General features: G+C 43.6%; 1 protein-coding gene across 1 annotated transcript in view; it reads right to left on the bottom strand.

The window, feature by feature from the left end:
• The window catches only part of LOC124789393 (mpv17-like protein), a 222,900-nt gene extending 212,722 nt beyond the window's left edge, over nt 1–10,178 (bottom strand). Inside the window, exon 1 of the mRNA XM_047256729.1 lies at nt 10,078–10,178. The gene's annotated coding sequence lies outside the window, so the exon portion shown is untranslated. The remainder of the gene's footprint in view (nt 1–10,077) is intronic.
• Nucleotides 10,179–16,819: the final 6,641 nt, after the last annotated feature.

Here is a 16,819-nt window from a genome sequence, read left to right as displayed (position 1 = left end):
AACACCCGACATGCGCTGCTAGCGCACGTCCTGAGGCTCAGGCGTGAACCCCATGCTGCCCGTAATCGCAGCAGGATGGCAGCAGACCGTATTATTCGTTTCGGACCTCTTGATAAGTATGGAGGTGTGATTACACATGTCAATCACATCGCGGTTACGGGCTGCATGGGGTTCACGCCTGAGCCTCAGGACGTGCGCTAGCAGCGCATGTCGGGTGTTTCAAGCGTCAACTTCGCGTCTTAATATCTCGCGATGTAATGGGAATATTGCGATGCAATCAACGCCATTATGTATGTGCTTTGTCATGCTATGGATTGCTGAAGAAAAAATATAGGAGGTCCATTTAAAAAAACATAAGTTTGTGTTAAAAAACACATATAATTTCGTTTTAGAATGTTTCCAAATATGTACATTCATGGGCCCCAGCCCTACATTGATACCGGTGAAAGTCGTCTTCCAATAGCTGTTATTGTTCCAGAGATATTTTGGGTGGACAAGATAGCTGGGACACCCTGTATATACAGGGCGAGTCCCTAACTATTGCCACCTAGAATAACCACATTCCCGCAAGAAACATTAGGTCTGTTACTGGAAGAAATACCTTTAGGATCAAGGAACAGAATATGGTATCAACACGATAGGTATCCGCCACATTTTTCACTGATGACTATAAATGAGTTGCAGAGACAATTCTCAAGTCATTGGATTGGACGCGGAGGAGATGTGTTGTGGCCGGCTCTTTCGCCAGACTTAACACCTCTGGATTTTTGTTGTTTGTGGGGGTTCGTAAAAGACATTGTTTATAAAGACGTTCCAACTACACCTGAAGACATACGAGAGAGAATTGTCAGAGCATGTGCTTCGATAAGTGCCGAAGTGATAAGGAATACCACTCAGTCCATGAAAAGAAGATTGCAGCACTTCATTGATACCAATGGTCATCACTTCGAACACCTTCTGTAAATGTGCGTCCATACCACCTTTGTGACCTTCGTTGACCTTCAAAGACCTTACTGTTACGCATCACTGGATTCGTCTCGATAGCCGCTATATATATATATATATATATATATATATATATATATACAGGGCGTTTCAAAAAGAAAGAGCAGATTTCAAACATTTATTTCTCAAAAACTACAAATGATAGAAACACAATTCCAACGGTCCTTCACTCAATATGAGTACCAAATGTTACACAACAAATATCAAAACTGTACCTCAATATGAGCACCATTTGTTACACGACAAATATCAAACCGGTATCTCATTTCTTGCCACACACGACGCAACTGGTCTTTAGTTACCGAATTCACGGCCGCAACAATTCGATGTCGTACCTCTTGAAGAGTAGCGGGCATAGGTGGGACATAAACACAGTCCTTTATGTACCCCCACAAATAAAAATCGCAGGGAGTAAGGTCTGGTGACCTGGGAGGCCACAGACGATGACATTGATCTTGTGCTCCTGCTCTTCCAATCCACCGTCCTGGAATGGTGTTATTTAGGTACCGTCGTACAGGTTCAGAGAAGTGTGGTGGGGCGCCATCTTGCATGAAGATGAAGTGATTTGAATCTTCCTGAAGTTGAGGAAATAGCCAGTTTTCTAACATGTCCAGGTAAATGGTTCCTGTGGTGTCGTCGCCATTTTCCTACAAACAAACGCCAGCGCCACTGCGGATTTGCATGGAACTTCTGCGCGGACCATTGAAAAACTTTGAACCTTTCTCTGACAAGAAACGTTTGAATTGTGTTTCTATCATTTGTAGTTTTTGAGAAATAAATGTTTGAAATCTGCTCTTTCTTTTTGAAACGCCCTGTATATATATATATATATATATATATATATATATATATATATATATATATATATATATATATATATATATACCATTTTAGGACAGTCCTCGTCCCCTTTTACAACGCAAAATGGACTGATAAGAAGTACGATGGTTCACAGGAGAAACGGCAAGGAAAGAAAAAAGACCAGGATGACAGGCAGCCATGAAGGGCAAAAATTAAAGGAGAAGGCAGAAAGAGGTAAAGCAAACAATTAAAGATGTTGGATGTGAGTACTATTCGGAGATGATGAGACTGGCAAAATCGTAGCAGGTCGCATCGGAACAGTCAGAAAGGTGCTCATTCAAAGAAGAGAGACTTGCAGTAAAAAAGAAAGAAAACGCAAACTGTTTGGAACATGGCTGTGTCGATCTTCAAAATGTCCCAAGAGCTGCAGAGGCAGAAAACGAGGTAGGCCAGAGTAGAGGAAGAGTCCAGTCGATATTCTCCACAAAGGACGCCCTTTGTGACCCGAGTAATTGCAACTGCGCCCGTATTTCGCGTCGTTCACTTCACTCAAGTGCGTCTTGGCACTCATTTTCTTATGTCTCTCCCCATCTAACGCAGTAATTCTATAGTGACATGCGAGTGTAGGCAGTTTACATCAATAAGACTGGTAGTTCAAATGAGAATAGCATTCGTAATATTAAGTTGATAGGTATGACTCGTATGTTAGAATTCTTAACGAGAAGATGGAAAAAATGTCATAAAATTGACTTCTTGTCAAAAGAATTCGTTCATTCATTTTTAAATATGCAACTTAACTTTTAGTATTTGAGGTTAAGCGAAAGTGCAAGGGTCTGAAGCTACTGACGGACAATAGCCTACGACAATTATTATTGGACGCCATCAAGAATACATGTAAGTCTAAATTAGTGGTAGTGCTTGTTCTCACACGTTATGTAGAAAGTCAACATTATTTGAACAGAATGGAAATAAGAATATTAACTTTCTTGGTTAGGTGAGAACGAGCAAGTGGCAGTGGGGAGCTATTAGCTGTTGTGTGACCACATAAAAGTAACGGTAGTAAAGGCAGATGCCAGCCCAGGGGGGAGGGGGGGGGAGGGAGAAGTTGTCAGGCATGAACGCAATACGACACAGTGGTAGCTCCTTGTTGTTCACACTGTAATGGTCCAAAAAGCGCTGTCAGGTTGTTTCAGTTCTCGCTTAGAACTTATACGGAGCAGGCGTTCGTGCTTTGCTAATGCAGAAATGTAGAGGTATCATTTTCACCTTATTCTTTAGTTCCGGGCCGGCCGCGGTGGCCTCGCGGTTCTGGGTGCGCAGTCCGGAACCGCGCGACTGCTACGGTCGCAGGTTCGAATCCTGCCTCGGGCATGGATGTGTGTGATGTCCTTAGGTTAGTTAGGTTTAAGTAGTTCTCAGTTCTAGGGGACTGATGACCACAGCTGTTAAGTCCCATAGTGCTCAGAGCCATTTTCTTTAGTTCCGGTCTGAGTGAACTGAAATTCCTTTTCGTCGCATTGATGTTTGCTGAGTATAGAAGTGTACAACTAATTTGTTTTTCTGTACTACCTAAGAAGCTACCACAAAAAATAGCGATTCCTCACAATGAATTCTCACATATACCAGTACTTGAATAAGAGTCAATGTTGTATCGCCACACACCAAGGCAGCTGGTCGAATTATATTATTCCACAAGAAATCAAACCTGATTAAAAGAAAAGAAAAAACGTTTTGAACTAAATTACCCAAGTAATAGAGTACCGAAGTTGCTGCACTGCTTATGTCAAGAATATGCCGCTTCAAATAGTGAAACGAGTCTGATAGTTGTTTTCTCATATTTCCTTTTTATTTTATTCTTTATGTAGAGAGAGAGAGAGAGAGAGAGAATAAAATTAATTTCGTTTGGTTTCATCATTCATTAAGCTTTGAACTAAGTCAGTGACAAATAATTAATAAAATTAATATCAACAAAATAGAGTGACTAAGGTGGCATTGCACCACGTAATCGAAACTATATTTTTAAAAACCCAATAAAACAAAAACAATGATTAGTAAAAAATTTGATTTGCGTGACTGTCACTCACTACTTGCAACTAATTACGCATCTTATTCTCAGTACTATAATAGTTTTAAGCGCAGCGCAACGCGAAGTAAGTAATTATATTTAAGAAAGCACTTAGGTATTTTACATGGTGCAACACCAGCACGACTGTGTTACTATTACCTCTGGTCCTGTGTGGGAAGAGAAATACAAAAAATACATTTTTTCCCCCAGTTGATTTTCTTTATGTGTACGTTGGTATTTAAGAAGCTATGCAGTGGCTGTGAGCTTCACAAAAATAAAAAATAATTTGCAACACTACACAGTCTAAGATTCATTGTAAGAATCCCCAGGTAACGTTGTCCACTTGAAGAAGCTGGTTTACAAAGCCATATTGCAGGTCAATCCTAGAATGAGGTAGGACTCGCAGAAGATGTTCAAGGAAGACAACGCGATACGTCACGTAATCGTTCAGTGTCACAGCAAAGCCCATCCAACTGCAGTGGTAGTAGCTGCAGAAGAGGTCTTCTGTGACAGGGTGTGATTTACTGTTGAAATTCTGAGGGGTATGTTGTAGATGATACATACATCTTGCATACACCCCACAAAAACATCGTGAAGGTAAAATCAGAGAGATACTAGCTAATATGGAGGCTTACCACCTCAGTTGTCCTACTGTGCACCGTCCGTGGCTGCCACCCACAATTAGATGGCTTGCAGAGAATGGATGTACAGAATCTGATCAATAGATTCCAGAGATCCCTATGTCATACTGTCATGTTCCGGCCTTTGTATCTGCACAGTGAGTGTACCAATGTGTGCAGACATAGCTTACCACTTATCACGCAAATGGATAAAATATCTGAATTGTCTTCTCAAGCCCAGGGTGTTAAAACAGACATTCTAAATAAATATGAACTTGGCCCTGGAAAGCAGCTAATATCAGGTGTGGATCATAACTAAAATCATTAGAAATGTTGCTGTCACGTAACTAGAATGCATGAATTAATAAAGGTGAAAGTTTGGGGTCTATTCTAGAAAGACAAAACAACTATTCCCTTTTTTATTCTCCATATAATTTATCAACTGAGCTTGCAGAGGTCAAGTGATACACAACAATCATGTTCAATTACTTTTGACACTCAATAACAAAATATTTAACTTTTGGACATATTGAATTGACCATTATTAATCGTTATCTCTACACATAAAAAATATTTTTTCACACGAAAGAATGATTAAAAATCTTCATCAGCTCATTTAGATCTATGTTGTTATAGCTAGTCAATGCACTGAGTTGGCGGCGAATAAATTTTACCTTTTGAACCAATGAAAAAAACTCATGTACTCAATGTGAGGGTAGGTTAATATCCTAGCTTCCAATATTCAATGGTCAAAGCGTACGCAAGATGGAGTGAGCAAAATCTAGTCTCAACGTTTACTGTGGCCTAATGCGCGATGGTACTTTACCAAGTGGCATCTGCAACATCATTGCCTCTGTGCTGGATCTGAAACTCTAATTCCCTACTCTGGCCTTGACTGAATGCACTCAGTCTCAACTGTCCTGCATGCCATAGAATGTTAATCTTTCCCTGTTGGCTATTGGCTATTGCACACTCACTAAGGGTTGGAGCTATGTGCACAATTTCTTTGCCTGCAATAATTCCTGCAGAAATTATCATCTAGCACTTTGCTATCTGCTGTCACAATACGTGAAGTGTATTGACCTCAATTTGCAGAAAGCAAAGCTCTCAACACCCTCGTTATTTTCCACACACTTGTGTGGTCCGCCGCAAGATAGAGAGACAATTAGCCATTTTAGTTCTCAAATGCTTTTATATAATGGGGATCTCCCCCCCCCCCCCCCCCTTCCGTGTCGCGTCTGGGTCGTCCATCGTCCAGTATGGCCTCAGCCAATCACCGTCTCGCTAGAGGTGAATTTTGTTTTTCTTGCTGTTTCGCAGCCTAGCCCTGTTAATGCAGTGCAGCCACTTACCCTCGGTCCCGGCCGTATTTACGTTAAAAGGAATAATATATCATTCTGGCCTTATCCGTTTCTGCACTGAAGAACGCCATCTTCTTGTCAATGGGATTTTCCAATGCCATTAACCACCTGCTTGGTTCTTCTGCAAAATGCATTTCACTTTAACTTGTTTATTCACGACCCTGTCCATATATTGAGAGATATTGTTTTGTTAGTTTTTGGTACATGAGATTAACTGCAATTGACTTTTATTGACAATATGTAATTATTATTTTCTGAGGGTATCATACTGTACTGTATTGTCGTCATAATGACAGAACGATATGAGCTCAAGGTCCATAAAATCCGGATGCCTTACAATATGGAATTGATCATTAGATGTCATAAGAGGTGGACTCCTCAATATCAAAAGGCATGACGTGAAAAACAATTCTGCTGACAGATGAAAAAATTTTTGTTAAAATCAAGACATATTATTTATTGAGTCTGTTTTTTAATGGCCTTTGCAAGCTGCTTCTACCCTCCCCAACACCGTGTTGCCCTGCCATCACACCGATGCAGGCAAATTTTAAAACAGGGGATCCTTCATTCGTCAATACAAAGTCACAATATTCACTAAATAATATATCTTGCCTGGAAGCAATGGGTACACCCATAACCTTTTGGCTAGGAGCGAAGGGTACACCTATGACCTTTTAACATTCTTGCACTTGACAATGCGACTTTAGGCCAAGAAAGCAGTTCCGTATCAATAAAACGAGAATTTTACCAGCTGCCGGCTTAACATGTTTTAAACAGGTGCGGACGCCCAGAATACAAAATACTTCGATGCACAAAAAAAAAGCGGGGAGTATTATGCTGTCTCTAGAGAAACATTAACAGCAGAATGGGTCAGTCAGGAGGGCTCAGTGACTTCGAATGTGGACCAGAGACTGGATATCACCTGAGTAACAAATCCCTCACTGACACTTCCACTCTTCCAAAGGCGCCCAAGTCGACTGTTGGTGATGGAACGCGAGGCAACAACCACAGCTAAACCAAGACGATGGAGGCCTCAGTAGTGACGGATAGCAATCGTCGACCAGTGCAGAGGGTGGTTGCAAGATATCACGCTCAATCGGCAGGAGGAGTCATTCATCAATTCCAAAGTGCAATCAACAGTTCAGCTACGACAATGACTACTGGTAGGGAGTTGAAAAGAATGCGATTCAAGGGTCATGCAGCTCCTCATAAGCCAAAGATTTTTGTAGTCAGTGCGAAGAGACGCTAGACATGGTGTAAAGGGTGACATCACTGGACAATGGACGACTGGAAACGAGTACTTTTGAGTGACTAATCACGCCGTACTCTTAGGATTGGCGAATGTCTGGAGAACGTTAATTGCCATCGTGTGTAATGCCAACAATAGAAGGTGGTTAGGGTGTGGACCTTTAGTGCGCTTAAGAAAACGCTAAATGCGAAAGGACATGAAAGTACACTAATACGTAATCATATACTTTTGATCAGATATTGTATGTTGTGAGTAGTAACGGTGTGATAGTACCGTTACTATTACACTTCCTTAGGTTACACCTGACATTACCTATTCATCTGTCGATTTTGTACCATTACCTGGAGTGTAATACGCAGGGCGTCTGTCCTGAGACTCGTCAGGGACATTTTCTCTGGCATTTCAGAAAATATTTGCAACTTTGTTTTTGTACTGCGTAGCTGGAGTCAGTCCAAACAAATAGTGCCCATCAAGTCTTTCATGCGACGCCCAATGTCGACGGAAAGCGTCGGTTTGTTTCCGTTACACACAAGATGATTATTAAAGTGGAATTTTAAATGCCCATTCGACGGAGCGATCCGACTTTAGTCTGGGTCGATATTTGTGTTATCGATATGTATTAACAGGGACAGTAAAAAACAAAGAACAGCCAGTACTCCACCAGCTGCCCCGGCCCACGCTAACTGCTATCGCCAAGCACCCAGCGCTATTGAGAAGGTAAACTCGCCATCGCACCCCCAGTGGATAGCTTGTCAAAAACTGAACACGTCACGTTAATGGCCAGGGGAACAGTTCATAGTTTTGTGGAAAAGAAAATGCGGCACGAAGGAAATTTGCACACGGATCTCTTCCCCTTTGCAGTCCAACACCGTTACCACATAACCAAGGCTCCGGGGCTATTTGCATTCGCTCGCTGTTACAAATCTTGAGGTTGGACCGTTCACTGTTTCTACACTCATGCTCATAAATTAAGGATAATCCTGATACATGGTGAAACAACGCTCTGTTTGGCGGTTTGTGGGTTTAAATCACCTTGGGGTGCATTGGACATGCCGTCGTCGCACAGTGGCACTGGCAGCAGTCCACATACGCAGAGGTGTGTTGGTGCATGTCAGAGTACGGTGTAGCGAGTAAGTTTGCAAGCGTTTTCAGACGTGCTAATGGTGACTGTGTATTGAAAATGGCTCAAAGAACTCATACTGATGACGTTATGAGGGGTAGAATACTAGGGCGACAGGAGGCTGGTCAAACACAGCAGGTTGTAGCACGGGCTCTCCGTGTGCCACAGAGTGTGATCTCAAGATTATGGCAACGATTCCAGCAGACAGGAAACGTGTTCAGGCGCTACAGTATGGGACGTCCACAGGATACAACACCACAAGAAGACCGTTATCTCACCATCAGAGCCCGCAGACGACCACGAAGTAGTGAAGGTAGCCTTGCTCGGGACCTTACTGCAGCCACTGGAACAGTTGTCTCCAGACACACACAGTCTACAGAAGACTGAACAGATATGGTTTATTCGCCCAGAGACCTGCAAGATGCATTCCACCGACCCCTTGTCAGTGGTTCTAGCCGGGTTTTCATCTGGCGTGAACCAGGAACCAGATACCTACCCCTTAATGTCCTTGAAAGGGACCTGTATGGAGATCGTGGTTTGATGGTGTGGGGTGGGATTATGATTGGTGCACGTACATCCCTGCATGTCTTTGACAGAGAAACTGTAACAGGTCAGGTGTCTCGGGACGTCATTTTGCACCAGTATGTCCGCCTTTTCAGGTGTGCAGTGGGTCACACTTTCCTCCTGATGGATGTGATAACGCACGGCCTCACCGAGCTGGCATCGTGGAGGAGTACCTTGAAACAGAAGATATCAGGCGAATGGAGTGGCCTGCCTGTTCTCCAGACCTAAACCCCATCGAGCACGTCTGGGATGCTCTCGGTCGACGTATCGCTGCACGTCTTCAAACGCCTACGACGCTTCAGGAGCTCCGTCAGACACTGGTACAAGAATGGGAGGCTATACCCCAGCAGCTGCTCGACCACCTGATCCAGAGTATGCCAAACCGTTGCGTGGCCTGTGTACGCGTGCATGGTGATCATATCCCATATCGATGTCGGGATACATGCACAGGAAACAGTGACGTTTTGTAGCACTTGTGTTTCGGGACGGTTTTCTCAACATCACCAATACCGTGGACTTACAGATCTGTGTCGTGTGTGTTCCCTATGTGCGTATGCTATTAGCGCCAGTTTTGAGTAGTGCCACGTTATGTGGAACCACATTCTGCAATTATCCTTAATTTGTGAGCATGAGTGTATTTTGCTTCTTTTTTCATAGTTCAGTAAAGCTTCCTCCTGTTTTCATGGTCGGTATGTATTCAGTTTTTGACGGAGTGTCCACTGGGCCATCTTACCACGGGGGTGCGTTGGGGAGTTTCCATGTGAATCGCTGGTGAGTTGTTATTTATTCTTCTTTTGCTATCCCTGTTAATACATGTGGGATAAAACAAATATCGCACTAGACTAATGGGGCATCGCTCTACAAAATGAACACGTAAAGTTCCGCTTCAAAAATAATTTTGTTTGTAAGGGGAAACAAACTGAGGCTTTCCGTCGACAATGGGCGTCGCGTGAAAGATGTGCTGAGCAGTATTTGTCTGGGCTGACTCCACTTAAAAATACAAAAAACGAAACTGCGAATCTCTGCTGAAACACCAGAGAATATGCGCCTGACTGCTCTTACAAGAGACACTCTGTATATTTATTACCTTCGACCCATCTCAACCAACCTCAGTGGGCTGTGGTCAGTTCTTGAAGCTTAATGTTTGTTGACTGCTGTATCAGTATTCACTAGATTGCTTTCCCTGAAGGTCTGCCGCAATCATCAAACAGAAACGGAGTGTTTGTACGCTACTAGGTGGAGACGTCTTATTTCACTAGGTCATGAGTGTATTAAAATATGACTGACCTCACCCGTTGGATGCAGTTCTTGGGGACTGCTCGACTTCCCTGAAGAACAGCGGCCCGGCGCAGCTAGCTGATCGTCAGCTGTAAGGACACTAAACTTGGAAACGCCACCCACGACTGAGACGCGCGATAAGCCAGCGCCATAGCCGCGTTACGTGTAAGCAGTTTGCGCAGCTCGGATGGTCTGCTATCTCTCAGGGCCTCAGTTATCTACATCGCTGGCCCGATTTATAGTGCGAGACAGCGACCTGTGGCTGAGGATCCAACAGAGTTATATATACTGCGTATAACCACGTGGTACGGCTAAACTTTTAGGACACATTCTACATACGTGAAGACCCAACAGTACCGACCGTCCACCGTGTCATCCTCATCCCACAAGCATCACAGGACGCGGTGACGGAGGGGCATGTGGTCAGCACACCGCTCTCCCGGCCGTGTGTCAGTTTACGAGACCAGAGCCGCTATTTCTCAATCAAGTAGTTCCTCAGTTTGCCTCACAAGGGCTGAGTGCACCCCGCTTGCCAACAGCGGTCTGCAGACCGGTTGGTTACCCATCCATTTGTAGCTCAGCTCAACAGTGCTTACCTTCGGTGATCTGACGGGAACCAGTGTTACCACTGCGGCAAGGCCGTATTCCACACGCATAACCCAAAAGAAAATACGTTATGCGGGACATAGGTCTGTTTCAATGACTGAAGTTAGTTCCTACAACTCTTCATCGTGTATTGATACGGGAAAGACAGCAACATAATGTAGGAGCATACAGTTTAAAATTCTTTCTTACACGAATTAATAAATACAGAGCCATATAACGGCTGCCAGTCATTGACGAGTGCGCGAACGTTTGTGCATTTAACCTAACTTTACAGCTAAAGAGACCAGTTACCGACTGAAATAGTTTAAGGTAATTATTTAAGGTTAAGAGTCAAAGATAATTAAAGTTTAAATTTCTATCCACGGTTGGGTTCGTTAGCGTATTATCTCTTTGATGTGATGGGGCATACTACTGACGCAACTACTTTCTCTCTTCTTCACTATTCCATTAGTAAATGTTACGTGGATAAAAACTATTGTAGGAAAATTTCCATATTAGCTCTAATTTCACAGTCTTTTCGCTGTCATCATTTCGCGAGGTGCATGCTGGTTGAAGTAATATGTTTCCCAGCTCATCCCGCAATGTACTCTCTAAAAACGCTAATAACAACCCTCTCTGTAATGCACAATACCTCTCTTGTCTTGTAATGTCTGCAGCTGGTGTTCGTTGAGCATCCCCTTAATGCTCTTGCGCAGACTAAAAGATTCCGTGACGAAACTCGTCACTTTTCGTTGACATTTTTCGTTCGTGTCCTCAGTTATTTGCTAGTGTATTCAAACTCCTGTCTTCTTGTACAGTTTTCACCCTCTACAGCTCCCTCTAGTACCATAGAAGTTATTCCCCGATGTCTTAACACATGCCCTGTCATTATGTTCCTTCTTCTTGTCAGTATTTTCTGCATACTTCTTTGCTTACCGCTTCTGCGGAGAACACTTTCATGTCTTATCATTCCACACACTTTTCAGCATCCTTCCATCAACCCACTCCAACGCTTCAGTTCTCTTCTTTGGTTTTCCCAAAGTCCATGATTCATTACCATAACGTACATTCTCTGAAATTTCTTCCTCAAATTAAGACCTGTGTTTGGTACTAATAGACTTGTTTCGACCAGGAAAGCTGTCTTTGAATATGCTAGTCTGCCTTTTGTCCTTGTTTCACCCGTGTTATTTTGGTTCCACAGTAGCGGAATTGCTTAAAATCGTCTCCTTCGCGGTAACCAACTTTTATGATAAGTTTATCGCCAATGTGGTAGAGCCCACTAACAGAGAGATCACCGGATGGAATTCCAGTGGGACCAGGACGTTTTCAGTCCGCCTTCACCTCTTACGGATGTGCAGTGTCGCCAGGAATAATACGTCGAACTGTAGGTCTCCTTTCCCCGGATGCATAAATATGGAACAGTATAGACACGAAATTCGTCGACACGTTGTCGAACTGAAAGACTTGCCTCGGCCATGGAACCACACGACATTATCATTGCTGCTGCTCTTCATCTTTCTGTGGTTTACTTTGAATCCTTATTTTGTACTCATTAGAGCATTCAGTTCATTCAGACTATAGACCCATTGCACTTTTAAGTGTCTGCTATAAACTGCTGGAGAGAGTACTCTATAATAGAATTGCACCAACAATCCTGAAACACATTCCTGTAGAACAGGCTGGCTTCAGACGAGACCGCAGTTGTAGCGATCAAGTGCTAGCGTTGGCGACATACATAGAGAAAGGTTTCGAAGACCTGAAGAAAACAATGGCCTTGTTTATTGACCTAACATCAGCATATGATACAGTGTGGCGGAAAGGCATGCTTCTTAAGTGCTTAAGAATAATTCCATGTAAAAGAATTGCACAACTACTCAATAACATGCTGTCCAACACGAAATTCCAAGTTCACCTAAAAGGTCAAGTAAGCAAGGTATACAGTTTAAATGACGGACTACCACAAGGATCAGTATTGGCCCCCCTACTTTTCAATTTATATGTCGCTGACTTGCCAGAAACGAAAGCAAGAACATTTATCTATGCTGATGACATAGCCTTGGTGTCGCAGGCTAACGATTTTACAAGTTCAGAAATGACTCTCACTCAGGACCTACAAATTCTAGATGGATTTTTTAATGGATGGCGATTCAAACTAAACAGAAATAAAACTGAATCCTCCACCTTCCATCTGAGTAATAGGCATGCTCGCTATAAACCGCAAATTTCCTTTAGAAATCAGTTGCTGTTATATAACCCATTCCCAAAATATCTCGGCGTGACCTTGGATCGTTCGCCAACACATAGAAAACACCTAACTGAAACAGCTTTAAAAATGAGAACCAGAAACAATATATTACGCAAACTCTCCGGAACAAGCTGGGGAGCTAAGGCATCAGTACTCAAAACAACTGCCCTCTCACTTGTATACTCTGTTGGGGAATACTGCAGCCCAGTATGGCTGAACAGCGCTCATACAGCCATGGTAGACACGCAGCTGAATGTAGCCATGAGAAGCGTATCCGGGACAGTAAAATCCACACCCACAGAATGGCTACCTGTTCTGTCTAATATTGCACCACCGAAGTTACGACGTCAAGCAGCGTTGAAAAGGGAATGGGAGAAATTCTCCAAGAATCCCGAGTTACCGCTACACCAGGACTGTGATGCCACTCAAAGGCAACGTCTTAAGTCCAGGAAACCCTCCTGGAGACTTGGAAAAAGGCTTACTTCTGAAGGATTCCAACCAGAAACAGCATGACGGGAAGAATAGTTCGCAGCCAATTCCGATTCTGCAGGTCTCATTGCTGATCCTACACGAGTCTCTCCTGGATTCCACTTACCTAGGAGGTCGTGGACCACCCTAAATCGCATACGCACCAAGCACGGAAGATGCCAGGACTTGAAGCATAAGTGGGGAATCGCTGAAAGTGCCAAGTGTGACTGCGGACACCAACGACAAACAATACACCACATTGTCACAGAGTGTCCCCTACGGAAATATGCTGGAACTCTGACCAGCATAGATGAGGTCTCTGAGGAAGCAATCTCCTCGCTGGATACCTTAGATATTAACCTATAGTTTTTATTGCAACTTGTAGCTCTGTTTGTCAATATTACTGTTTATAAAAACCACATTTTCTTTTTACATGTAATTCATCCTAGTGTTTTTATCCATATGTATATTATTGATTTATCGATCTAATCTAAGACTTTTATTACCATAAATGAGTGTAATCTATTTTATTTGTAGTATATGCATATTATGTTACCAGTAACATCATTGCTGTTCAATTCAAGTAATGTATCCTTGATGCCAAACGAAATAATAAAAAAAATTCACACGTCCCGTAATTCTTCTTCAATTCACTAAGAATAGCAATGACATCGGCGAGTCTTGATATTTTGACACTGATTTTTAATCCCAGTCGTGAGCCTTTCTGTTATTTCCACCATAGATGCTTCAGTGTAGGCTATAGATTGACAGGCTATAGATTGTACAGTAGGGGTGGAAGATTACATACTTGTCGTATACCGTATCTGATACGAGCTTTTCGTTGAAGGTCTCCCATTGGCATTGTTCCCTCCTGGTTCTTCTACAATACCCGCCTTTCCCTGCAGATTACGCCTATATTTCTCAGAATTTCGAACGCCTCGCACCATTGTACTTTGTCGAATGCTTTCTGCAGGTCAACAGATCATATAAATATAGCTTAATTTTTCTTGAGTTTTCATTGTAGTCTTTCCACCTAAGGGCTCCCTACTCTGCGTTTAACAGCAGTATTCCCGCTGCATTCTTAAAGTTGCCATCTTAGCTTTCAATTTCGCCGATGGTTGTTTTTTCTTTTCTAAATGCTGAAACAGTCCTTTCGACATCCATTTCTCTATATTTTTCCCGCAGCCATTTGGCCTTGGCTTCTCTACATTTCCTATTTCCTTTATTCCTTAGTGCCCTATACTGCGGTATTCCTATCCTTTTCTGACCTTTTTGTACTTCCTCCTTCGTCGGTCTCGATCTGTTGAAGTATTTCTTCTGGTGCCTATGGCTAGTTCGCAGTTACCTTCCTTGTAACTATTCTTGAATCCTCAGTTTCCGTCATTGCCCTTTTTAGAGACATTCATTCCTCTTTACCTGGTCTACTGTGGTATTTATTATCGAGATGAACCTCAAATCCGTCTCATCATTCCTCAGTACTTCAGTGCTCACTCTTTTCCACATTGATTCTTCAGCCTATTCACTGAATTGTGATCCGAGTCTATATCGGCTCCTAGGTCCGCCTTACAATCCAATATCTGATTTTGGAATCTCTCTGTGACCATGATGTAATCCAGTTGATATCTTCCCGTGCCTACGTTTCCGCCTCCCCTACTTGTGATTTTTAAACACTGTATTCGCTATTACCAGCTGAAATTTATTACAGTATGCTATTAGTCATTCTCCCTCTCAGTCCTACTATGAAGCCCATATTCTCCTGTAACTCTTTCTTCTTCTACACCGTTCAAATGTACCTCGGTTAAAATGATTCAAATGGCTCTGAGCACTATGGGACTTAACATCTGAGGTCACCAGTCCTCTAGAACTTAGAACTACTTAAACCTAACTAACCTAAGGACATTACAGACATCCATGCCCGAGGCAGGATTCGAACCTGCGACCGTAGCGGTCTCGCGGTTCCAGACTGAAGCGCGTAGAACCGCACGGCCACACCGGCCGGCCTATACCACGGTTAGATTATCATCTTCCCATACACAGTGAATTACCTGTTCAATGTTCTCTTATACTTTGTCTACTAGTTCATCTTCTCCTTGTGACGTCAACGTGTGTATTAGGACTATTGTCGCTACCCTTGGTTTGCTGTGAGTTCTGCTAAGAACATCCCTGTCACTGAACTTTTCACCCTCCTGAGCAGTGCGTGGCTCGTGTTCCCGCCATCATGTATTTTACTCCCTGTTTTGAAAGTACTTCCACCACTCTACGTTGATTTAAATTACTACTGTCACTGAGTTGCTGCTTTGCCTGAACGTGAGCGGTGTTTGCAGTGCGTATCGATATATCGCCTCTCGTAGTATCTTTGTTCGACTCCTATTGCTTCCCAGTCGTTGTCTGTCGGAAACGAGTTCGGGTTGCGAGTTCGGGTCTGCCAGTCAGTTGGAACGTGTCTAGAGCGCAGTCCGGACCTGCCAGTTGGGGAGTTGGAATGCGGCGCTAGTGCAGTCGGGTTGGAGCAGTGAGGTCTGCGTCGACATGGCTCACCAGTCCGTTGCCGGCACGCATCACTTGAGCCGAGCCACGGTCTTGGTGAATCGTCGGTCGGTCGTCCTACCGGACGACACGTTTGGCTCGCCGATCGTTCATGAGTCGGCTGTGTATGAGTGCATCGACTCCCGATTTGTCTTCGTGCGTGCTTAGTTACTGTTGGGTATCGTTCAGGTCTTCGTGCAGGTGTTTGTCAGGTTGTGTGTGCAGTTGGCGTTAGTTCCACTGACGACTATTTTGGATGTTGTCGGCATTCTGCAATCAGTCGGCCGGTTGCTGCGGACCAGGGAAGTTATCTCCGCGCGGTGCAGTCGGCTGGGTCCGCTGGCGGTCCCTGCCCAGTGTCGGAGCGCGTGTGGAGCTGTCCTATCGCTACGAGCTTCGTGGTTCACCGTTCCATGTTGTAGTGGTTCGTTTCGGTGGTTCGCTGTTGGGGGGATTTTCCTGTGAGCAACACCGACTGTTTCTATTGCTGAAATTTAGCCGCCATGTGGTGCAATTAACCATATTGGTTGGCTACAATTCGAGTGCACGAGCGGAATTTTCTGCCTTGTGGCTGTTAGTGTCCCAGTTACCTGCCCCGGCCACTGACGTAAATTCAGGCAGTGTTCTTTTTGTGTGAAGTTAACTATATTACCGTGTTTCAAATTCGAGTGCACCAGCGGAATTTTCGGCCTAGTGGCCGTTAGTGTTCCGGTTACCTGCCCTGGCCATTGACGTAAATTCAGCCAGTGTATTTTCTTCATCGTGTTGTCACTGTCCAGCATGGTGTCTAGTTTGACAGCTCAATGTATAATTGGTTGTGGGCGCCAATACTTTCTACATTGTTCCATTGAACTCCCTGTTGTATGCCTGTTCACTGACCTTCATTGTATATGTATTTCCTTTGCATTTGTCTTTTCAGATTTTCTGGCTTC

The sequence above is a fragment of the Schistocerca piceifrons genome, chromosome 3, assembly GCF_021461385.2.
Source record: "Schistocerca piceifrons isolate TAMUIC-IGC-003096 chromosome 3, iqSchPice1.1, whole genome shotgun sequence".
Classification (NCBI taxonomy): Eukaryota; Metazoa; Arthropoda; class Insecta; order Orthoptera; family Acrididae; genus Schistocerca; species Schistocerca piceifrons.
The sequence above is the reverse complement of the archived record's forward strand: the minus strand, read 5'-3'. Positions and strand labels throughout refer to the sequence as shown.